Raw genomic sequence first — 25,512 nt, 5'->3', positions numbered from 1 at the left:
GGTGGCTGGGTACTCTAGAGCATGCGCACTCTCATCGTATTTTCAGTCAGTATAGTCGAGGTGGTTTGGAATATGGGCACGCGGCAGTAGAACTTCTTGTGCACTTGATAACAGTGCAAATATTCGTGTTCGAGACCACGAGGCATGCCTTCCCCAGAGAGTTCCCCAGATTGACTATAGAGTTCTAGAGACTGCAAAGATTACGCTAATAACAATGTAAGTGACAATGCCATTTATTTATCTGTTTTCAAAACCAACACATAAATAAAAATTTGGTCATTAACAATGCCAATAGCTCAAACTTTTCCAAAGGCGAAACCATTGCATTGAAAATGCTTGTTGTTTTAGGGACTTCCCCAGGTCCTTTGGAACTGCTAAAACTAACTGGCTAGCCACAATTCTAAACAGAATGTTGCAGCTGCCAATACAGGACTATGGCACTCGATCCCTGTGTCCTGAAATAGTTTTAAAAAAGAGTATAAGGTGCAGGGTAGGACACACTATCCCCGGGCCTTCTGGTGGGGTGGGCAAAAGGGGACCTACTCATGCCAACATTTTTAAAAAGTAATGTTTTTATGGTGTAGCTACTGCAATACTCACATAGGACCCAGCTAGGTCCACCCGTAAGGACCCGCGGCACTTCAGTGGGAGACGCTGCTCAAAGTTCAACCCCATTGTGCTGCAGTACAGTGCAAGTTTCACCAGGAAACCATTGTACCATTATGTTTAAGCAAATACAAAGGAACCTTATTATTCCTTAGTTATCCTTATGGCACAAGTGAAAGACCAATGCATTTAGACTCCAAAATGGGGTCTTGTTCCCTTGGGCCATAAGGATTAAGAAAGAATAAAACGATTATTTTGCACCTGCATAAACTATGAAACACAGTAACATAAATGCCTCTTAACTGTTGAGAGATGGATGGTTCGATATGCCTGTTATCTATTTTTTACAAAGAAAAAAACAGAGGTTAAACCTTTGTTATAGTTAGGACAAATGTATTTATTCGTTCAATAGAAACCAAACTTAAAGTACCTTAACGTTAGAAATTCTAAAATTATAGTCCAGTGTCATTGTAATTTCATACAGTAGAGTGGAGGAGAGTGGCACACAGTGCAGTGCAGTGACAAACAGGGGAGTAGGGAAGAGTGGTATTGCGTACATTGGAGTAGTGCAGAGTTCTATAGCATTGAGTGGATTCTCGTAGAGCGAAGTGATGTATAGTGGAGTTGGGTATAGTGCAGTGGTGTAGAGTGCAGTGGAGTGGAGTGGTGTAGAGTGGAGTGGTGTAGAGTGGAGTGGTGTAGGGTGGAGGGAAGTGTAGTAGAGTGTAGAGACATGCAGTGGAATAGCGTACAGTGGAGTAGCATAGATTTGAGAGGTGTAGAGTGGAGAAGTGTAGGGTGCAGTAGAACATAGTGGCGTACAGTAGAGTGGCGTGCAGTGGAATAGTGTAGAATGGAGTGGTGTAGAGTGGAGTGGTGCGGAGTGCGTATAGTGGAACAGTGTACAGTTTAGTGACGAGGAGAGGTGTAGAGTGGAGCAGCATAGAATGGAATAGCACAGAGTGGAATTAAGTACAGTGGAATAGTGTAGAGTGTAGTGTCAGAGTAAAGAGTGGTGGAGTGGTGGCGTAGACTAGTGTACAGTGGAGCGGAGTAGAGTGGACTGGCTTAAAATGGAGGGGCATAGCGTACAGTAGAGTGGAGCAGAGTGGAGTGGCATAGAGCGTAATAGCATACAGTGGAGTGGCATACTGTGGAGTGCCAAAGAGTGGAATAGCGTACAGTAATGTGGAGTTGTATAGAGTGTAGTGAGGTACAGTGTAGTGGCATACAGTGGGGTGACACAGACTGAAGTGGCATAGAGTGGAATAGCATGCAGAGTAGTGTTGTGTAGTGAAGCAGGGCGGAGTGACATATAGTGGAGTAATTGAGTAGACTGGCATAAAATGGAGTGGAATAGCCTAGAGTAGACTGATTTAGAGTGGCGCACAGTTCAATTGTGTAGAGTAGAGTGAGGTACAGTATAGTGGTTTTCAGTGGAATAGTGCAGAGTGGAGTGGCATAAAGTGAAGTGGCGTAGATTGGAATAGCATACAGTGGAGTGGCGTAGAGTGGAGTGATGTAGAGTGGAACAGCGCTGAGGGGAGTGGCATACAGTGGAGTGACGTAAAGTGGAGTGTCTTACAGTGGAATACCATAGAGTGGAGTAGCATAGGGTAGAGCAGAGTAGAGTGGAGTAGCGGATGGTGGTGTTGTGTTCACTAGAGTGGTGTAAGAGTGGAGTGGTGTAAGAGTGGAGTAGAGTATAATAGCGTAGACTGTGGGAGTGTAAATTGGAGTTGCGTACAATAGAATAGCATAGAGAGAAGTGGTAAAGAGTGGAGGGGAATACAATGGAGTAGCGTAGGCTAGCGTGACGTGGAATAGAGTGGCATACAGTGTAATAGCGCACAGTGGAGTGGTGAAGAGTGGAGTGGTGAACAGTGGATTAGCGTAAAGTGGAGTGGAGGATACTGGAGTGACTGGAAGTGGAGTGGCATAAAATTGGGTGCGGTAGAGTGGATTAGAGTAGAATGGCATAGAGAAGACTGACATAAAGAGGAGTGAGGTATAGTGTAGTGGTGTACAGTGGAATAGTGTAGAGAGGAGTGGTGTTGAGTGTAACAGCATAGAGTGGAATGTCATAAAGTGGAGTGGTGCATAGTGGTGTTGTGTACAATGAAGTGACAGACTGGAGGGGCGTGGAGTAGCATAGAGTAGAATAGTGTAGAGTGTAGGGAAGTAGATTGGAATTGCAAACAGCGGAACAGCATATAGTTGAGTGGCTTAGAGTGGAGGGGCATACAGTGGAGTGGCATAGAATGGAGTGGTGCGGAGTGTAATAGCATACAGTGGTGGAGAGTGGAGATGCGTAAAGTGGAGTGGTGTACAGTGAATTAGTATTAAGTGGAGTGGTGGATACTGGAGTGACTGAAATTAGAGTGGGGTGGAGTGGAATATTGTAGAATAAAGTGGAGTGGCCTAAAGTGGAGTGAGGGGTCATCCTCGGATCCACCCCTTTGGCCTGGGACGACTCTTGGTGGTCGACAACACTGGGAACCGCTCCAACACCCACCGACCATGCACGCAGCCTAGGGGTCATCCTCTACTCCACCCTCTCATGACTAAACAGGTCAACGCCATCTCCTCCTCCTGCTTCAACACCCTCCGCATGCTCCGCAGGATCTACAAGTGGATCCCTACTGAAACATGAAAAACAGTCACCCAGGCCTTCGTCGGCAGCAGGTTGGTCTACGGAAACGCCCTCTACGCAGGAGCCTCGGCCTCGGCCAAACTCCTGAGACGGCTCCAACGCATCCAGAACGCCTCTGCACGCCTGATCCTCGACATCCCTCGCCGCGGCCACATCACACCCCACCTGAGAGACCTGCACTGGCTTCCAGTCAACAATAGGATAACCTTCAAGCTCCTCACCCACGCACACAAGGCACTCCACAATACCAGACCAACGTACCTCAACAGACGACTCAGCTTGTACACCCCCACCCGCCAGCTCCGCTCCGCCGACCTTGCCTACGCCACAGTCCCCCGCTCTCGAAGAACGACCTTAGGCGGCAGATCGTTCTCCCACCTCGCCGCCAAGACCTGGAACACCCTCCCCATCCACCTACGGCAGACCCAAGACCTGCGGACCTTCAGAAAACTCCTCAAGACCTGGCTTTTTGAGCAGTAGCAGCATTCCCCACCCCAGCGCCTTGAGACCCTCACGGGTGAGTAGTGCGCTTTACAAATGATATGATTGATTGATTGATTGATTGATTATAGTGTAGTGGCGTAGGGTGGAATAGTGTAGAGTATAGCGGTGTAGAGTGAAGTGGAAAAGAGTGGAATAGCACACAGTGGAGTGGCGTACAGTGGAGTGTATAGAGTGGAATAGCATTGACTGTAGTGTCATAGATTGGAGTAATGTAGAATGGAGTTGTGTAGAGTGGCATTGCGTACAATTGAGTGCCATACACAGGAGGGGTATAGAGTGGTGTAGAGTGTAATAGTGTAGAGTTGAGTGGTGTATAGTGGAGTTCCATACACTTTAGTGGCGTAGAGTGGAGTGGCATAGACTGGAGCGGCGTAGAATGTAGTTGTGTACAGAGGAATAACATATTCGAGTGGAGTAAGGTACAGTGGCGTGGCATAGACTGGAGTAGCGTAGAGTGGAGTCGCGTAGAGTGGAGTCGCGTAGAGTGGAGTTAGGTAGAGTTGGGTAAAGTGGAATAACAGAGTGGAGTGGTGCAGAGTGGAATGGCATGGAGTGGCCTTGTAATAATATAAAAACTATCATTGTAAAACAAAAAAACACTGAGATTCACCAGTTATGGTTTATAGAGCTAACTAGAAGTTGCACCCTCACCATGCACTGCTTATGACCTCACATATTAGATCATAACAAAATGTTCAATGACGTCATTGATAACATCACTGATGATATCTCAAATGACATCATCCAACCTACCATTGCTGTTCAAATGACTCTATAAACCAGTAAAAAAGTTCAGGTACCTGGCCCGCCACAGAAAGAGACCCTGAAGGAAATGACAGCAATTTTGGTATGAAAGTTAATCTTTTCTCAAGGAAGCGCTGGTGCTTGGTTCAGAGTAAATAAATACATTCAGTAGTTTTTAAGAAATGAGCATTCCAATATTACCTCAATGTATTTGAGCAGTTAAAAGAGGTAGCTGGAAAATTAGAATGCAGACCGTCCTCAAACCCAGATGTGCAGACTTTTTGTGGATCTACACCTACAAATAAAAGCCCCCATTGGACAAAGAAGCTTTTAGTTACAGTTGCCCATTTCGAGTCTGCAGTACCAAAGTTGGTCTGCTAACCTGATATACTAGGTTTCCCCAATAAAAGAACCCACGCCACAGACTCTACAGCCTACCTGTGCTGTGCATGCTTGTAGCCAGCGAGTGGCAGGTTAGTAAATTATTAGCATATAATACTTTTTTGCAACCCCTCCTCCACTAACTGTGCCTCCTATTGATGGATGTTCTTGACACACCATATACTAAGGGTAAGTTAAACATGTTAAGGTTCTGCCAAATTTCGTACGAGTCCCTGATACAGCACCAGAGATGTTTTTTTTGGGGAGATTTCAGAAGTGGTTCAACCTCTTTTTTTTAACCTCAACTTTAACTCTGCCCCTTCATCAGATCAGCCTGAAACCTGAGATTTCAGCACCGGACTCCACTTGTTCACAGCTTATCAAATATCTTGCCGATTTGTTAACCAGCATCAAAATTATTTGCGAATGAACACTTTTTTTGCTCCAAATTAATGCTGCCCCCTCCTTGGTGGATTTGCAGGAAACTCAATATATCAATAGTAAGCTGAACATGATAAGGGCCTTTCAAATTTCATGCGGGTCTGGGAAAAGGCATCAAAGTTACTACCATATGAAAGAGTTTGTAACTCCTCTTTTAAAGTTGCTCTTCTTAGGTTGATCTATAAAAAACTTGACATACCCCCCCAAAAAAAATGCTACGGGTTTGCCATATTTTGTGCTGATTCATGAAGGCTGAAGCAGGGGCAGGCCGCCTGTGGAGGGGTGAGCACAGGGCCTGCACAGTGGGTGATAACTTGCTGCAAAAAGTTGGGTGCACAGATCTTTGGAATGTGGAGTATGATCCCAAAAAACAAATCTGGAAAAAAACCAAAGGTTAAAGTGGAGTTCTGGTTGACTTTTTTACGTTTAAAAGGCTCAAAAAGTCATCTAAATAAAAGGTTGAAGTAAAGTTTTGGTTTGGAATTTAAACTAAAAAACACCGTAATTCGCAAGTTATGGTTAGGTCTTCAATCCATAACTTGTACAACAGCTATTCAACAAAAAAAACCTTATCCTGTCAGTTCTTTTTATACATTCGGTAGTTACAATTGTTGAAAGGGTTTATGTATTAAGTGTATCACAAGTGATTTTTAACCGTGAATTAGATTGTAACCATTAGGGAGGTCCCAGGTACAAGATTCATTTTTAATAATAAAAAGTTTTTAAATATATCTTTCGAAGTGTTTGTAATATGTATAGTGACCCGAAATCTAATGTTTAAGTCTGCCTGTTTTTCCTTTGCCCAAATGTTTAGTGAGTTCGCTGTAACATTTAACAGGTGACTCGTGTCTTTGGTAGAGTAACTACCGAATGTATAACAAGCATTTGCAATGCAATAGGTCTCGCATTAGGGAAGTTTGAGCTATGGGGATTGTAAATGACACATTTTTTGTTTATGTGTTGGTTTTGAAAATAGCTAAATTAATAGCTTTGTCATTTACAATGCCAATAGTTATAACTTTCGCAAATGTGACACCTATAGCATTTGTAATGCAATAAGTGTTGTATTTACGTGAATTAGATGTATTGATATTACAAATAACAATGGCTTTTATTTTTTTTATAATTAATACTTAAATAAAAGTTATTGTAATTTATAATGGCAATAGCTTAAACTTTTGTAAATAACCTTTGTGAAGATTATGTTCAGTGTATTTTATTGTGACAAAAATCCAAGAACAGAAGTGAAAAATTAACATCTTTTTGTGACATTTGTAATAAAGCTTGAAACATTGAGAGAACATATTTGAACCAGTTGTTGTTGAATGGTTGCACAGATTGATGCTGTGGGGGCGCGGAGTGACGTTGTGGTGGCGACGAGTGATGCTGTGGCGTTCAGTGATGCTGTGGTAGCGCATAGTGATGTTGTGGTGCCCCTGAGTGATGCTGTGGTGGCCCTGAGTGATGCTGTGGTGGTGCTGAGTGATAATGTGGTGGTGCTGAGTGATAATGTGGTGGTGCTGAGTGGTGCTGTGGTGGTGCTGAGTGATGCTGTGGTAGTGCTGAGTGATACTTTGGTGATGCTGAGTGGTGCTGTGTTGGTGCTGAGTGATAATGTGGTGGTGCTTAGTGATAATGTGGTGGTGCTGAGTGATGCTGAGTGATGCTGGTGTAGCGGTGAATGATGATGTGGTGATGCTGAGTGGTGCTGTGGTGGCGCTGAGTGATGCTGGGGTGGTGCTGAGTGGTGCTGTGGTGGTGCTGAGTGGTGCTGGGGTGGTGCTGAGTGATGCTGTGGTGGTGCTGAGTGATGCTGTGGTGGTGCTGAGTGATGCTGTGGTGGTGCTGAGTGATGCTGTGGTGGTGCTGAGTGGTGCTAAGTGATGCTGTGGTGATGCTGAGTGGTGCTGTGGTGGTGCTGAATGATAATATGGTGGTGCTGAGTGATAATATGGTGGTGCTGAGTGATAATGTGGTGGTGCTGAGTGGTGCTGTGGTGGTGCTGTGTGGTGATGTGGTGGTGCTGAGTGATACTGTGGTGATGCTGAGTGATAATGTGGTGGTGCGGAGTGATGCTGGGGTAGCGCTGAGTGATGATGTGGTGATGCTGAGTGGTGGTGTTGTGGTGCTGAGTGATGCTGGGGTGACGCTGAGTGATGCTGTGGTGGTGCTGAGTGGTGCTGTTGTGGTGCTGAGTGGTGCTGTTGTGGTGCAGAGTGGTGCTGTTGTGGTGCAGAGTGGTGCTGTTGTGGTGCAGAGTGGTGCTCTGGTGGTGCTGAGTGATGCTGGGGTGGCGCTGAGTGATGCTGTGGTGGTGCTGAGTGATGCTGTGGTGGTGCTGAGTGGTGCTGTGGTTGTGCGGAGTCGTGCTGTGGTGGTGCCGAGTGATGCTGTGGTGGTGCTGAGTGATGCTGTGGTGGTGCTGAGTGATAATGTGGTGGTGCAGAATGATAATATGGTGGTGCTGAGTGGTGCTGTGGTGGTGCTGAGTGATGCTGTGGTGCTGCTGAGTGGTGCTGTGGTGGTGCTGAGTGATAATGTGGTGGTGCTGTGGTGGTGCTGAGTGGTGCTGTGGTGGTACTGAGTGGTGCTGTGGTGCTGCTGAGTGATGCTGTGGTGGTGCTGTGTGGTGATGTGGTGGTGCTGAGTGATACTGTGGTGATGCTGAGTGATAATGTGGTGGTGCGGAGTGATGCTGGGGTAGCGCTGAGTGATGATGTGGTGATGCTGAGTGGTGGTGTTGTGGTGCTGAGTGATGCTGGGGTGACGCTGAGTGATGCTGTGGTGGTGCTGAGTGATGCTGTTGTGGTGCAGAGTGGTGCTCTGGTGGTGCTGAGTGATGCTGGGGTGGCGCTGAGTGATGCTGAGTGATGCTGTGGTGGTGCTGAGTGATGCTGTGGTGGTGCTGAGTGGTGCTGTGGTTGTGCTGAGTGGTGCTGTGGTGGTGCCGAGTGATGCTGTGGTGGTGCTGAGTGATGCTGTGGTGGTGCTGAGTGATAATGTGGTGGTGCAGAATGATAATATGGTGGTGCTGAGTGGTGCTGTGGTGGTGCTGAGTGGTGCTGTGGTGGTGCTGAGTGATGCTGTGGTGCTGCTGAGTGGTGCTGTGGTGGTGCTGAGTGATAATGTGGTGGGTAATTAATAAAACCACTTATGCATAGCTGGGAGCTGCTTTATTGTAAGCAACAGACATGCTACATGCGCTGCACAACGAGTGTTTGCTTATGGTTTGAAAGGCATGTGGGGCCCCGTTTTTTAAAGGTTAAATGACACACTTTAAAGGCAACATTAGATCCCAAGTGGCAGGCACGCTGTATGCGCTGCAGAACGAGTGTTTGCATATGGGTTGACAGGTGTGTGGGGCCCCGTTTTTAAAAGCTACATTTGATGCTTTAAAGACAGCATCGGATCCCAAGTGGCAGTCGCGCTGTATGCACTGAACAACGAGTGTCTGCTTACAGGTTTAAAGGAGTGTGGGGCTCTAGATTTTTTTAGATAAATTCCACACGTTTAAAAATCCCTCATAACCTCTGCAATATTTTGTTTAAGCTGTAACAGTATTTTTTTTAACTATACAGTTAAACCACAAATAGCTGTATAATACTATATACCAAGCATACACAATTATTAAAAGACATAGGAAAATAAGGCCTACATTTATCGCACAATACATCTTTAACGCAACATTTATAACAAAGTACCAGATGCAGCTAACCTCTGCAACAGGTTTGTAAACAAACGGCGAGAAAAGTGATAAAACCCACGCCCCAGCTCCACTTCTAAAGAGAACACAATTAATTTTATGGTGGACCAAAAGCATAATATAAAACTTATGCTTATCTCCAGGAAGCGCAATAAAGATGTGCGTCTGTGCTCAAGAAAGCATGCCATGCAAGCTACTTTGCATTACGTATCACATGTGCAAAACGCACAGGGCAAAGGAGTACACTATTATATAGCATATACTTGTTTTCTACATTTATATGTTTTCTTTTTTATTAATTATCACGCACACGGACTGCTTATTTTAAACTAAATAGTCCTATTGCAGAGCTCTTCGCTAGCAGTACTACGGATTTTACTTGTAAATATAAAAAGCTCTTATGCGTAAAACATCAGTCTCTGCTGTAAAAATAAACAGATCACCGTGGCGTGTTCGCAATGCACAGCCATAGCTCTACTTAAAATGTATGTTATACCACAGGGTGTAGACATATGTTGTCGGGATGCCAAACATTTTTAAACACAATTGCAGGAGGTGAAAATACTATAGTTTAAATAACCAACCGGTGTGCAGCACCAATAGAGCCCGCGTTTCCCAGAGAGCCGAACCGGTTCCTCAGTTGCATGGCAGCGGTTTAAACTACATTTATGCTAAATCAGAAGGGATGTGGCGGCAACGATACCAAATCCAGTTTTAGCTACCTCTGTGCGCGTAGCTTTGTATCTGTGCACATCATACACAGTACAAAAAAGACATCATTCCGTGCTAACAAAACAAATATGTTTTAGGTAATGTAAATAGTGCTGATAAAAAGCACGGTTACAACTACGGGTGAAATTGGCAATAAGTAAACCTGCATAAAGACGCACACCGTTTAACAGTTAAAAACCTTACATTTTAAAGTGCAAATCTGTAATATACCATAGCTAGGAATGTAATAAACGTAAGTGCTGTTTGTTAGTTAGCTCCGTATATTACCTCACACATAAATGTTTAGCGCTGCTTGAATTGTAAAAATAACTCCTGTGCCTGCCCACTAAAATATGCTTGTTCTTAAAAAAAACATGCGATCCCAAGCAGCAGCTGCGCTGAATACGTGACACAACGAGTGTCTGCTTACACATTTAAAAGCGAGTAAGGCACTCGTCTTTCTTTTTTTTACCAAAAAGTCTATAAAACATCGGGATTGCTAACAAAATATCACACGGAGTAGCGCTGCACATTAATAATAATTTCGAGCACTTTGCTATTTAGATTGTAACAGCGCAGCCTCCTCGATCCTTTTCAATTAGCATCAGCTACAATAGTTATATTCAGGGGGTACAACACGTTTAAAAGCATATTGTCCTCAAAAAAACTCCTGATCCCAAGCAGCAAACATGCGAAATACGTCCGACACAGGTTACAAAGCATATAGAGCCCTCCTCTTTCTATAACTAAATTGCTTGTTTTTAAAAAAAACACATGATCCCAAGCAGCAGCCGCGCTGAATACGTGACACAACGAGTGTCTGCTTACAGATTTAAAGGCGAGTAAGACGTGTAAGGCTATAAAACATCGGGACAGCTAACAAAACCTCACGTGCTTAAACAAACAAGAACATCGCCAAAAGAAACAAGACGGAGGGAAGAGAGGGGAGGGGGGAGGAGAAATGCGACACGGCGGGAAGGGGCAGGCAGGATGACTCAGGGGAGGGGGCGGAGCGGGGCAGAGCGGCATGTGGGTGTGAAGAAGCCGGGCCTTTGAAGTGAAGCTAAGCTTCACTTCAAAGGTGTCGGAGGAATGCGGGCGGCTGTGCACGCGCTTTTAAGCTCAATGCACATGCGCATTGAGCTTAAAAGTCACGGGCACTGCAAGGAATCGCCACGATTCCTTGCAAGTTAGATAAAGAGTCGATGAGCCCCTATAGTCTCGCTTGCTCGATGCGCATGCGCATCGACAGGCGAGACCTAAAAAGAACTGACAGGGATAAGGTTTTTAGGTCTCGCCTCTCAATGCGCATGCGCATTGAGCGGAGCGAGACTATAGGGGCTTAAACAGAGGTTTAACTAAAGTGGCGATTTGATGCTGTGCCCGTGCGCTTTTAGGTCAATGCGCAAGCGCATTGACCTAAAATGTGCGTGCACAGCATCAAATCGCCAGCCATCTGTTCCCCAGCAGCTCTTCCCGCTCCGCCCCACAAGCTTCCCCCCAGTGTGTGCTCTGCCTCAGCCGCACTCCTCCCACACCTTTGAAGTGAAGCTTAGCTTCACTTCATAGGCCCCTGCTGCTTCACACAGGCCGTGTCTCTCTCTCATCGCCCCTCTCCCGGCTCCGCCCTCTGCTGCTGATAAGAAATGAGGAATCAGAGTTTGCCTCTAACTTCGTTTCCTTATTCATATTAGTAAAATGACGAACACGTATTTCTCCCAATATGCGGCAAACCTTCCACATAGTTTATATAGTTCCGATTCGTTTTTAATCCTATTGCAAAAATCTGCACGTTTTACGCGCTACAAAATTTGTTGTGTCTATCACGTAAGTGTAAAATAGCATTCTCGATTTTTGCTCAGTGGAAAGTTTATAATGTTTAATCTCATGTCTATGATATTAAAGTATCTCTTCGGTTCTTGGTTTCGTCGATCAGCCCTTTCAGATCCTCTGGAAATGTAATTGAAGTCGTCCCGTTAACAACTTTGTATAGAAAAGGTATATATCCACTTCCAGGCGCTTTCAAAGATTAGGGGGCAGATTTACAAGGCCCTGTCTTGCGCCACTTTTGTGTCATTTTTAACATATGAAAAGGGACGCAAAAGTGGCGCAAGAGCCTAAGCCCCTAGGTCTCCATGCGCTTGTGACCGGAAGCGCGTTCGGTCATGAGCGCCCAGAAGCTAAAATGGACGTTTTGTGCGCTATATGTGTGTTCTTGGTCGATTAGTGATTCTGGCATATTTTCTGTCTGTAGCTGAACGAGATCTGCCGCTGTCTCGTGGTAGGTGTCGGTTTATTATGTCTCTACGCACTTCACATCAAAACACCAGCTTCTTGGCACTGCATTTTTTCTTCAGATTGTTTTTCAGACAAGCAAGGGTTCTTTTCTTAGGGGGACGTGTTTATGTCAGGAAGCACGACCTCGTGTCAGTGGAATAGGTATGGGTAGCCATGAAAAACATCACTTGGCTTATCTTAAATGAACAGTACAAGAAACTAAAATAAAAAGTCGTAATCATCAGATCGCGAACGGCTTGGTCAGGCGCAAACTCCCGGCCTGCCGGAGAGCGCGCGTGTATATTTTTCAGATCTCGAAGCTTAAGTTCTATTTATCGGATGACACAAAACAGCGGAATGTGCTCGCAAGAACAACGGGTTAGGTTTCCAAGTTTGTCCGTCCCTACCAACTGTACTTGTCAAACCCTGGAATATTGATGGGTATGTTAACCTGCCACATGCCTAGCGCTAAAATGCTCACCAATGTCGAACAGCGCTAAATCAGTACTTAAATGCAATGAAGCTACATATTCGTTCGGTGCCTCTAAGCCCTTCTCCCTCGAGATGTACATACCTTATTTAAAAAAGCAAAAGGCTGATGGTCAAATTCTCCCAGGACTTAAGGCAACATTGACCTCGCGCCTACTTTTAAAGAGCATTTGTCATTTTAATGCACAAATATTGCTTTTACCATTGTTTTGATTTTGTATAGGTGCTGTCACGTATAGAAACACAGATAGAGTTTGGTTGATTTTCCTAAAATCTGAGGTGTCTCGAAAAGTGCGCACCCAAATGAGGTATAACATTGTGGGTAAGCTAATCGCCTACACACAAATTTCGAGTTGATTTCAGTTTGACTCAAGCCAGTTTTACCAATACAAATATTACTATTTTTAAAGAGAGGCATATTATAATCCCCATTGCCCCTTTTCATCATTTATGGTTTAAACATTTAAAAATGATCCCAATTTCATCACATAATATACATTTCCCGAACCCCACAAATATACTGTGGGAACTGAAATGTCCGAATTACCTGCACATTACAGATTTGCTGTCGCGCTTACCGGAGTGTTCTTTTGGTGATTCAAGTTGGATGAAAGGAGTACCGCTGAAGGAGTAATTGTCAGGTATCAGTAGAGCTATTTTGGGGCATGACTGGCCCTGGGCTCATCGCACCCGAATCAGTGTGTTATTTGTTCTTTCGTCCTGCGTCTGAGCCCTATAATGTGCCTTTGTTGAAGCTGCTGCTCCTCTGTGTTCCGACGGCCCTGCACTTGATTACGCGTTTCTGAAGTGCAGAAGACTACACGTCTTACTGTACCTGCCGGGTTGTTCAACGTCTCTTACAGGAGGAAATGCGGTATTCACCTAAATTTCGTTTCTTCACAATGTGCAAACATTTGGTGTTTGTTTGCACGCTCATAAACGTATTTGTGGCTGTGAGTGAAGGGTCGCCAAGCCTTGAAACCAATTGGCACAAACTGGCATTGGCAAAGGTGACGTCCCTATGTTATCCTGTGAGGTCATGGTCACGGTGCCTCCTGTGTTTCCTTGTCCCCGATGACTTTCCCTATGTGAGCTTGTGTCCATTAACACTATGCTTCCGGAAGCATCTGCCACACAACCACAAACACACAACCCCACACACACAACCCCCCCCACACACACAAACCCCTATGCACACACACCTACACATAACGTCCCCACACACACAAACCCCCCACACACACACAACCCCACACACACACACTCAACCCCAGACACACACACAATCACACACAACCCTACATACACACAACTCCACACACAACCCCCACACAAACAACCCCCCAACACAGAACCCCCCAAAACACACAACCCCCCACACGCACAACCCCACACACACACACAACCCCACACACACAACCCCACACACAACCCCACACACAACCCCCCACACACACAATGCCCCCCCACACACAAACCCCCCTCACACACAACCCCACACACAACCCCAGACACACACACAACCCCACACAACTCCACACACAACCCCACACACAACCCCCCCCCACACACAACCCCCATACATAAAACCACACACACAAAAACCACGCACACACAACCACACTCAACCACACAACCACACACACAACCCCACAACCACACACACAACCCCACAACCACACACACAACCCCAAACACTACACACACACACAACCCCAAACACAACCACACACACACAACCACACACAACCCCACACATATCTATCTATCTATCTATCGCCCTCACTCTATCTATCGCCCTCACTCTATCTGTCTATCTATCTGTCTATCTGTCTATCTATCTATCTATCACCCTCACTCTATCTATCTATCGCCCTCACTCTATCTATCTATCTATCTATCACCCTCACTCTATCTATCTATCGCCCTCACTCTATCTATCTATCTATCTATCTATCGCCCTCACTCTATCTCTCTATCTATCGCACTCACTCTATCGCACTCACTCTATCTATCGCACTCACTCTGTCTATTGCCCTCACTCTATCTATCGCCCTCACTCTGTCTATCTATCTGTCTATCTATCTATCTATCTATCTATCACCCTCACTCTATCTATCTATCGCCCTCACTCTATCTATCTATCGCCCTCACTCAATCTATCTATCTATCACCCTCACTCTATCTATCGCCCTTGTACATCTCTCTAGAGATGTGGCCTAATGAACAGAGCTGCCATCTAAGTCACGTAAATACAAAACATGTTGCATTACAAATGCTATAGGTGTCACATTCGCGAAAGTTATAACTATTGGCATTGTAAATGACAAAGCTATCAATTTAGCTATTTTAAAAACCAACACATAAATAAAATATTTGTCATTTACAAGACCAATAGCTCCAACTTTTCTAATGCGAGACCTATTGCATTTCCAATGCTTGTTTTTGAAGTTTACATTTACCCCCTGCCTGTATAACATATAGGGGTAGCTTCCTCATGTTTCTGGTCAACAGCTATTCAAACCATAACTTGCAAAAGAAACACTCCAGTGCATCATCCTACACCACACAGCATAAATGAAACCTTTCAACATTATACATCAGGGTGCACACTTCATGCACCACATCCCTCAACACAGTAACACCTCCTACAGTCCTCACCAAGATACCTCATACAACACTTCAGACCACAAGCGCACGATACATAGAACATCACTTAAGGCATGACCCAATTTTCTATCTCATAGGCAAACACTCTTGCCAACGACCACATCTCCCGCCAGAATGCACACACCACGCTCTTCCACATTAAGCTGCACTCTTTAATTACAGATATGCTCTCTATATGCGCCTTGTCCCACTACTTACACTAAAATATTCCTTGGCCACCCCCTCACCCCCAATGTTATCCCCACACTCTTCCATAATGGTTAGGTAAAAGATCCCAGTACAAAGCTCTACTACCCTTGAAACCATTCATCAGGGCACGAAGATTAAAGAGGAGACAACTCCTACCACCTTACTGGGCCGGAGACAATGAAGATGTGGCCTTCCGGCTAAAGCAGGTAACCTCGAAGCTGGGGAACCGGGTTCGGGTCTCAGCAGGAGTGCTCAACATCCTGTGATTCTGGGCAAATCACTTAATCTCCTGCTGCCTACCAAAAAAATAATGTGTCTGTCTGTGACGTAACTGGTACTGTAACTTCACCCAAAATATTACTAAGGTGAACTACAACTGAAGTGGATTAAGATAGAGTGGGCTGACCAACATGTGTACCTGAAGCCTAGGGTACTGTGAGTCAGTCAATCTTAGCAGAAGGAACAGAGAACACCAGAGCAGGAAAAAAGGAGGCAAGGGAGGAAGGATATCAAAAAGTCAGGGTTTATCAAATATCTAGGTATACACTTTGGAAGCGACCTTATGAGCACACTAGGCCACAATGGGAAACTATTGCTAAAAAAAAATAAAGAAACTCTTGGAGGCCTGGTCACCGAAATTCATAACTTGGTGGGGCAGAATTGAAACGACCAATGATTAACTACCTGATCAGCATGCCCTCACTCCTACTCACAGATGACTTCCACCGTAAAGTAGACATCCTGATCACTAAATTCCTATGGCGAATGGGAAGAAGGCACGGATAAGCACCAAACAATTAAGATGGAGAAAATAACTGGGCAGGTTAAATCTAGAAGACTTCAGAATCTTCCAAACGGCATTTCTGGCAAAGCAGGGGGCTTTGTGGATATCACCTCCTAATGGATACACACCGGTATGACTACAAGTCGAGAGAGCCATTCTGAACAATTTAAACCCAATGGCGCTGCTAACAGCTAATATGCATCCTCACGCCTCCTGTTCCATTTTTAAAAACACAAACCTTGCCCTACTAAGAACCGATAAGAAAATGGAGAACAGCATAAAGGGTTCAAAGATGGAGTCACTCTGGGCCAATAGCAAGATCCGATATAAGGGGAAAAGCCTAGTCTTGGACACATGGATAGAGAAAGGCATTTCCCACCCAGACCAACTAGAAGAAGAGGTATATCCTACCACGTTTGTCGAGCTGAAATCTAGACATAACTTGACATTGAGTTCTACAACTTTCTGAAAATCAAAACAGCCCTATCCAAAGCCAAACTATCGCCCGCTAAACAGTCAATCCAACAATACATGACAAAACTCAACAGTCTAGGACACCAGGTATCACACCTCTACAAACTTCTACGGCCAAAAGCCACCAAACTTAACGATAAGACAGTTAACTATTGGGTAAAACAAAGCAAAGGCTTCAGGGATGATGAACTATGCTGGAACTGTAGCAAGGAAAAGGGGCACCTAGCACATCTTATCTACTATTGCCAAACACTCAAAACGTTCTGGGTGAAAATCTTTGGTTTCATAAACAGAACACTGGGCTGCACGCTAACAACTGAATTTTCCTTACTCGCCACTGCATTCATGACCACAGAACTAAGAACATAGCATGACAAAGGCTTACTAGACTTGTTGCGGCAATAAAAATGGTACTGGCCTATTGGAAAGCCCCAAGTAAGACCATATACAAAGGCTGGGTCAACTGGGTCACGCACCTCAGTGGGGCGGATAAGATTGCACTACAGAACTCACCCTGGAGGCCAGCAACCAGGGGGATGTGGAAGTCACTTGACACGTACCTAGACTCTTACGAACCCCCATGAAACCATTTCCTCTCGAAGATACTTCCCCTGTTTTCCTCCCCCTTCGCAGGGCGGTGAAGCGTGCAAGATGGAGCGCTACTAACATGGCCCTTCGGGGCATCAGGTGGGCTGACTAGGCTACCAGTCTTGCCACAAGCAAGCCAGTGGGGTGCCGGCTATGTCACACGGCCTTAAGTCCAACGAGTCTCTTTACTACACAGAACCTTTCTTGTATTCTTTTCTCTCCTGATTCTTTCTATCACTCTTTGCCTAATCTTCAGCAAGTCAAGTCAGAAGGGATTAGCTAAACATATATTTCAAAGTGCTTCAAACACTGCCCTACAAACTACGTTTTGGCTAACCCTGTAACAGAAATACTAATGTATTTGCTTATACAAAAAAAATTATAAAATACTTTGAAATTAAAAATTAAAAAAAGTCAGCAGAATTGCACTTCCCAGAACCTAAGACATTAAGTTAGCTCAAAAGAGCCAGGGAAAAATAATATACTGTCTAGTTACAAGGAGCTCAAAAGAATCCCCCAGTTGGCTATACACCCTCCAAATGCAACACCCCCAAACACCATCCTAGACAAGTTCAGGCACAATCATCGCACTTGCGCTCTTTGAATCACCTCTCGAAACAAGACAAACTTTGTCTGTAGAGAAGTACTGTGTCACTCGTAAGAGGTCCATGAAGATCCTAGTATGCGATAGGTAACACACCACAGCTAACCAGGTTCAAGCAGAAAGTCACAAAAAATGGTCTCTGTGACTGACCACACACAATAACTAAAATACCACAATCACACTGGATACGTCTGTTAAGTTGCATGTGCCATATTATTTGTAGCACTGTCATGGGCATAACCAGACACAGAAAACCTACCTCCTAGAGTACCTTTTTTTAAATAACATTTTATTGGCTCTTTTGCAATAACAGAGGTGGAGTGGCCCACATACATGTATAGGACTTTACATGATAAGAGCCCATAAACAATCAAAACACGAAAATATGCAGAGTGTATCCCTAGCCCCCTCCGCCACCACAGATCATGGACAGTAATTCTAGTCGATTGCTCCTAGGAGTACCTTTGGCAAAACACCCCACAACAAGGGACTAATTTCTGTTCCCTAAAGTGCGAAGAGGCGGTGTAACTGGAAACCGGCAGTAAGAACATAAATAAATTGCAATTTTTAAACCCAGTAGCTTGCCTGTTAATTAAATTGCTTTCTTTATTTTCTTTATTTTTATTTTATTTAATGCGATTTTATATAGCGTAAACATTACCCGAAGGTGTCAGAGCGCTTTACAAAAGAACCAGTTGCGATACATAAGGACTTAGAATTACATGAGTTACATAAAAGATACAAACAGAAAAAATGCAAATGTACAAGTTGTAAAGTCACACATGGATGAGATACAAACAGAGAAAATTGCAAATGTACAAGTTGTAAAGTCACTCAAGGAAGAGATACACATGGATAAACTCTAAGAATCACATAGGAATGTTAGTGAGTACAAGGGTCTACTACATATACTAGTGGTTAGAGTTATCTCTATATACATATATATACACAGACAGATTTGCACAGGATTACATTTTACTAGTGATTAGGCTGGACAAGTATATATCACATATTTACAGAGTTAACGGGGAAATAAAACAAAAATCAAAAGGGTAGAGAGCGGTAGGTGGGGTAGAAGAGTCGGAGGCTGAGATTGGTGAGAGGAGAGAGGGGGACCTGAGGGGGAGAAAGAGATAAGGCAGTCCAGCAAAAGAGAAATGATTGAAGGTCGGTAGGATGGAATTCAATGGACCAAAGGAAAGGGCAAGAATCCACAAAATGGCGGACCCGTGTTGTGAGCATCGATGGAAACCATCTCAAAGTGGCAAGATGCGCCCAGATCAGGACCCAAAAACCATGAGAGCAGAGTTCCATTAAGTGGGGTCGGAGGGGGGACTCAGTCACAGCACCAAGGGAGGGCAGTAGAATGTCTGCTGTTTGCGTACACAGACACAGCCTCACAAGGGCATCAGGCTGACGACCCATGCAACAAGGAGAGCCGAGAACTGGAACGAGCCTCAGAATAGGTAGGGACCACAGAGACCGAAATAGAAGTGGGTCCCACACGTTGCCTGCCCCGCTGGGAAAAGTGACGAATTCAGGCCAAAATCCATGAACGAGGAGGGAATCCGGAGCCACCTTTAAACAGCAAGCGCTGCTGAGGAGCACTCCACCATCTTGTGCTCAGCAAGCGGGCATCTGACTCGAAGACTTTAAGGCCGGTGGGGGACAGGTCATCGGAACCCCCCCACCGTCGATACCAGAACATCTGGGGGAACACCAGGGTGATTAGCAGTGCCCCCGCTCACCGTCTACCAGTGGAGACCCTATGTATCCAGGTCTGCGCTCACCCCTCAAGAAGCACATCGCCAGCCGCCAACTCCGCTCCGATCTCCCGCACCGCGAGTGGCTAGGCGAGGCTCGCTGAAGTGCTGGGGGTCTCCGAGAGCGCCCGCGCTCACCGTGTGCAGTGTGGGGAGGTGCCGGCAGCCGCGGGCAGTAGATCAGCCTCAGCAGCAGTGATGGCGGGTGGCCTAGCTCCGCCGATGCCATCTGCGCTTCCTCTTCATTACCGGCGGGGACGGCAGCCAGGTGGCACTGGGGAAGTCGCTGTGCTGCAGCCACCTAATCCCTGGGTGTGTTGGTATCGAGATGTGCCACTTTCAGGGATATTTTGCCAAAATTTCGATCCCTGGCCCGGGAGCTCCCGGCCGGAGTTCCCTACTCATCAGCCATTGTTGCTGCTGTCTGTTGAGAGGAAAGGAGCAGATAAACGCTGTGGGACTGCCTCAGTGGTTTTGAAGGTGCTCCCAGCTCCACCTTGAGCCCAGTAGAATGCTAGGCGACTGAGGCCCACCTCAGCTGCACAGAGCACGCCAACCATGGCGAATACGCTGGTGAAAGGCACCAGGCCGAGGGACCAGGCAGCGCCCACCTCGGGCAACAGATGGGCACCAAATGGAACAGTCAGTGCCCTGGTGACCGTCCTGCTACCAGCAGAAACGGCCGCTCCTCCCGCAGCTCCTGACCGGTATCGTAGCTCTACAAGGCCTCGCACTGCCTCAGCCTGCATATATTATTGCCCCGCCCGCCTCTGATAGACTGCTGCATATATTTGTAACTGCTTATTTGATTACCTTTCGGCGTTTTGGGATAGCGTGTGCCCGCCTCTGATAGACTGCTGCATATATTTGTAACTGCTTATTTGATTACCTTTCGGCGTTTTGGGATAGCGTGTGCCCGCCTCTGATAGACTGCTGCATATATTTGTAACTGTTTGCTTAACTTTCGGTGTATCGAGATAGCGTGTGATTGCCCCGCCCGCCCTTAAATATTTAAATTAGCGGAGGCACCTTCGAAAGCAGCGCTAGACAGATACTGTGTGACTCGTGCTGCCTGCAGTCTTCCGCTGCCCGATTGCCAACTCCACTGCCATTTGTGATACAGACTCTGCAGATCGGACCCCAGTCCTGGTCAATTACCCCATTGCCGCCATTTTGTTGGTTTGTTGTTATTTGTGCCTCCCTGCCCATAGCTCCACCCCGCTCCCGCCTCCCAGCTGACCCCCCTCGCCCCTCCCCCTCCACTACCCTTATATGACAGATGCACTTTCGCGCAGCGTTCAAGCGCAGCGTTTGCGCCCCAGTCGCGCCGAAGGTGCGCCAAAGGTAAGCCCGTCTATGCCCGTCCGCGCCTGGACCGCGCCCAGCGCCAGACCCCCTGGCACCCGTCCCTCCCAGCCCTCCCGCATTACCTACGATGCCGCCACCCTCCTAGCCCTTAACCCCGGCCGTCCCCCCAACTGCGTCCAAGCCGCTCCTGGACACACCCATGGACCTTTCTCCTGCTACTCCTGCAAATTCAGCGACACTGACAACATCTCCGCTACGACCACACCACAGATTCCCGACCCCAACCACCTACAATGCATCCTTCTCAACACCCGCTCGGTCCACAGACACGCCATGGACCTTTGGAATCTACTAGACACCATCTCTCCAGACGTCGCCTTCCTAACGGAAACATGGATGAACGCTTCCTCCGCCCCAGACATCACCATTGCCATCCCTGAAGACTATAAGATCACTCGCAAGGACCGCACCGGCCACACAGGAGGAGGAATCGCTATCGTCCATAAGAAATCAATCCGCATCTCAACCAGCTCTGACGCCAACCTCGCCAACTCCGAACACCTTCACTTCCAGATCCACATCGACCCCAAGACCACACTCAGAGGCACCCTCCTTTACAGACCACCAGGACCCCGCGCAAAATTCAGTGAAGACATCACGGACTTCATCACTCCACACGCACTCCCCTCCAAAGACTACATCCTTCTGGGAGACCTCAACTTTCACCTTGAAAAGATCAACGACCGCAACACCACCACCCTCTTGGACAACCTCGCCAACCTCGGACTTAACCAACTGGTCACTTCCCCCACCCACATCGCAGGTCACACACTCGACCCCATCTTCACCTCCAGCAATCATGTCTCCTTCAGCCACACTACGGATCTCCTCTGGACTGACCACAGCTGCGTGCACTTCACCTACAACAAGCCAAAACCCATCAACCACCTCCAACCAACTCTGCAAAGAAACTGGAACAAAATCACCATCGACCAGATCTCCTCATCGCTCCTTCTAAACACCCCAGCCCACTCTTCTAACCCAGACCAAGCCGCCGCCAACTTCGCCCTATGGCTATCCAACACCGCCGACACCTTAGCACCACTGAAAAAACGCCAAAGCAAACCTGGCAACAAGAAGGCCTCATGGTTCAACGATGATCTTAAGAAGTCCAAGAAACTCTGCCGCTCCCTTGAAAAGGCCTGGAAAAAAGACCCAACCACTAGCACCAAGGACGCCTTCAAAAACGCCACCCGCACTCACCACCAACTAATCCGAAAAGCCAAGAAAACAGCATTCAAGGATCGACTCGACAACAACGCCCACAACAGCAAGGAACTTTTCAACATCGTCAAGGAATTTTCCAATCCCTCGGCCAACTCCAACGACATCACCCCCTCTCAAGCCCTCTGCGACTCCCTAGCCTCATTCTTCCACAACAAAATTGCAGACATCCACAACAGCTTCGACAACCAACCCGGAGACCAACCCACCCAACCATATGCTGAACATTCTCCCCCCGTGAACACCCTTAACGACTGGAACCCAATCTCCACTGAGGACACCATCCGCCTGATGAACTCTATCCACTCAGGATCCCCCACAGACCCATGTCCTCACCACATCTTCAACAAAGCAGACTCCGTCATAGCACCGCACCTCCGAGACGTCATCAACTGCTCCTTCAACTCCGCCACCTTCCCGGAAAACTGGAAACACGCTGAACTCACCGCCCTTCTGAAAAAACCCACAGCGGACCCCACCGAACTCAAAAATTACCGCCCCATTTCGCTCCTTCCATTCCCGGCCAAAGTAATCGAGAAAGCTGTCAACAACCAGCTCGCCGCTTTCCTCGAAGCCAACAAATCCCTCGACCCCTCACAATCTGGCTTCCGAGCAAAACACAGCACTGAGACCGCCCTCATCGCAGCAACAGACGACATTCGAACTCTACTGGACAATGGAGACACAGTCGCCCTCATCCTCCTCGACCTCTCTGCAGCATTCGACACAGTCTGCCACAGCACCCTTTTACAACGCCTCAGTAACATCGGAATACAAGGAAAAGCACTTGAATGGATCACCTCGTTCCTCACCGGAAGAACACAGAGAGTCCGCCTCCCACCATTCAAGTCAGAGGCCACTGAAGTCATCTGCGGCGTACCACAAGGATCCTCACTCAGCCCCACCCTCTTCAACGTATACATGAGCCCCCTCGCGGCCATCGCCCGCCAACACAACCTCAACATCATCTCTTACGCGGATGACACTCAACTAATCCTTTCTCTCACCAATGACCCTAGCACCGCCAAAACTAACCTACACGAAGGAATGAAAGAAGTTGCCGAATGGATGAAACTCAGCCGTCTGAAACTGAACTCAGATAAAACAGAAGTCCTCATCTTAGGTACATCCCCCTCGGCATGGGACGACTCTTGGTGGCCGGAAGCCCTTGGAAAAGCACCCATCCCGACAGACCACGCACGGAACCTAGGCGTCATCCTGGATTCTTCACTCTCAATGAACAGACAAGTCAGCGCCGTCTCCTCATCCTGCTTCAACATTCTTCGCATGCTCAAAAAAACATTTCGCTGGATCCCAACCGAAACCAGGAAAACAGTCACCCATGCTCTGGTCACGAGCCGACTGGACTACGGAAACACCCTCTACGCAGGTACTACTGCAAAACTCCAGAAGAAACTCCAACGAATCCAAAACGCCTCAGCCAGGATCATACTAGACATCCCGCGCAACTAACACATCTCTGGTCACCTGAAAGACCTCCACTGGCTACCCGTCAATAAGAGGATCACTTTCCGAATGCTAACCCACGCACACAAATCACTCTACGACATCGGACCAGAATGCCTCAACTCACGACTGTCCTTCTACACCCCCTCCCGCCAACTACGTTCTTCCAGCCAAGCCCTCGCCACTGTACCTCGCATCAACAAGACCACCATGGGAGGCAGATCCTTCTCATACCTGGCTGCTAAAACATGGAACTCACTCCCCGCTTACCTTCGCCTTACCCAGAACCACCTAGCATTCAGAAAGCAACTTAAAACGTGGATATTTGACAAGTAATCCTCCCCCCCTCCCTAAGCGCCTTGAAACCCTCTGGGTATGTAGTGCGCTATATAAATTCTTTTGACTTGACTTGACTTGACTTGACTGCTTTGTAAAACATAAAAAAGCACCTCCCGCCGTTTTCAGTCGACCTTCTTTAAAAACCTGGACATAAGCTAAATTTCCTCAAATGTGCCGGGACAGCTTGTGAAAAACTGGGACAGTCCTGGCAAATCTGGGACGCCTGGTCACCCTAACTCTACTGTAGCACACGATTGGCTTATACATGGATCACACGCCGATCGCGACGTTGTGTCATGAGAGAGGGAGTTGCAGCACGTGAGAGCGAAAGTAGAGATTGAACAGATACCGTGAGACAACTTGAGAGAGACGGCATGAGACTAAGAGCGCATGGGTTACTAAATAACACGAAAAAACGAATACTTACTAACATCATACTTACCGCACTCAATTCAGGCCCTTTTCACACACAAGAGCAAAGTAAACTATTATAAAAGCAACGCCTCCTCCAAAAAACCAAAGCTGAGGTTTAGAAACCCGTTTTAAAATTCAACAGAAAAAGCCTTGCGAAAGCGTCAGCACATAAGTCAACACGAGTGAAGATAAACGAGGCTGGGAAAGGCAGAGAGGTCTTCTTACACACACACCCTGACGTGATAAGAGTCACTCCATCACATTCCGCACACACCCTCGCTGCCTGGGCTTGTGCCAGGAGCACATTCCTTTCTGCTGAACAAGGGTCATCAGCAGAGCTCAGATGACTGGATCAAAGACAAGACAGGCTCGGAGGAAAGAAGAGCGGGAACAGATAACCACTTACTAACTCTGCAGCAGGCACTTTAACAGATATGAGTGGAGCTCATGTTTGGCCGAAAAAACTCAGAGGAGCATCTTTCAAACGGCCCTAAACGCATGCAGATGTTTATCCGACATTTTGCAAATGCATACTGCCTTGCTAACGTGTGGAGTGTTCGGAAAACAATGTTTCATTGAGGCCAGCTAGTTTTTACACTTATGTAGAAAGCTAAGCTTTTTTTTTTTTTTACAAACTTATATTATTTTGTATATTTACGTTTGGAGCCCGTATGCAACAATTTAGTTAGAAGGGCAAGTAAGGGGCAAGAAAACAAGTATTGATTATGATGCAATTGTTTTATTCATTGCGACTTATCTCGTTTTTGCTTTTTTATTTCTTTTTCACGATGAGTTATCAAGATCCAGTGCTCACAAAAAGGGTGACATAAAAGTGCTCTAGTCGGCGAAAGATATGAATACAAGCATCTTTTTTTTTTTTTAAACACAATACTAAGCTCCTTATGTTAATTGTATATAATGAAATAAGGAGTTAGGTTATTAACGCTTGGAGGCATTTAAGCATTTTTTTTTTTAGATTAGACGTTTTAACCCCTTCTATGCTGATGACGGCCCCGTCCGTCATGCATCACGGTGGGCGTGTGCTGATGACGGCTGGGGGCCGTCATGATCCCGCCCACTCTTAAATACAGCCGCACAGAATCCTTCTTGTCAGTAAGC

The 25,512-nt window shown here is 46.5% G+C and overlaps 1 protein-coding gene across 2 annotated transcripts in view; it reads right to left on the bottom strand.

The window, feature by feature from the left end:
• Positions 1 to 25,512, bottom strand: part of LOC144781530 (cdc42 effector protein 2-like) — a 115,076-nt gene that overhangs the window by 31,352 nt on the left and 58,212 nt on the right. The window lies entirely within an intron of this gene.

This window comes from Lissotriton helveticus, chromosome 9 (genome assembly GCF_964261635.1).
Source record: "Lissotriton helveticus chromosome 9, aLisHel1.1, whole genome shotgun sequence".
Classification (NCBI taxonomy): Eukaryota; Metazoa; Chordata; class Amphibia; order Caudata; family Salamandridae; genus Lissotriton; species Lissotriton helveticus.
Note: the sequence above shows the minus strand (reverse complement) of the source record. Positions and strands in the feature narration are given on the sequence as shown.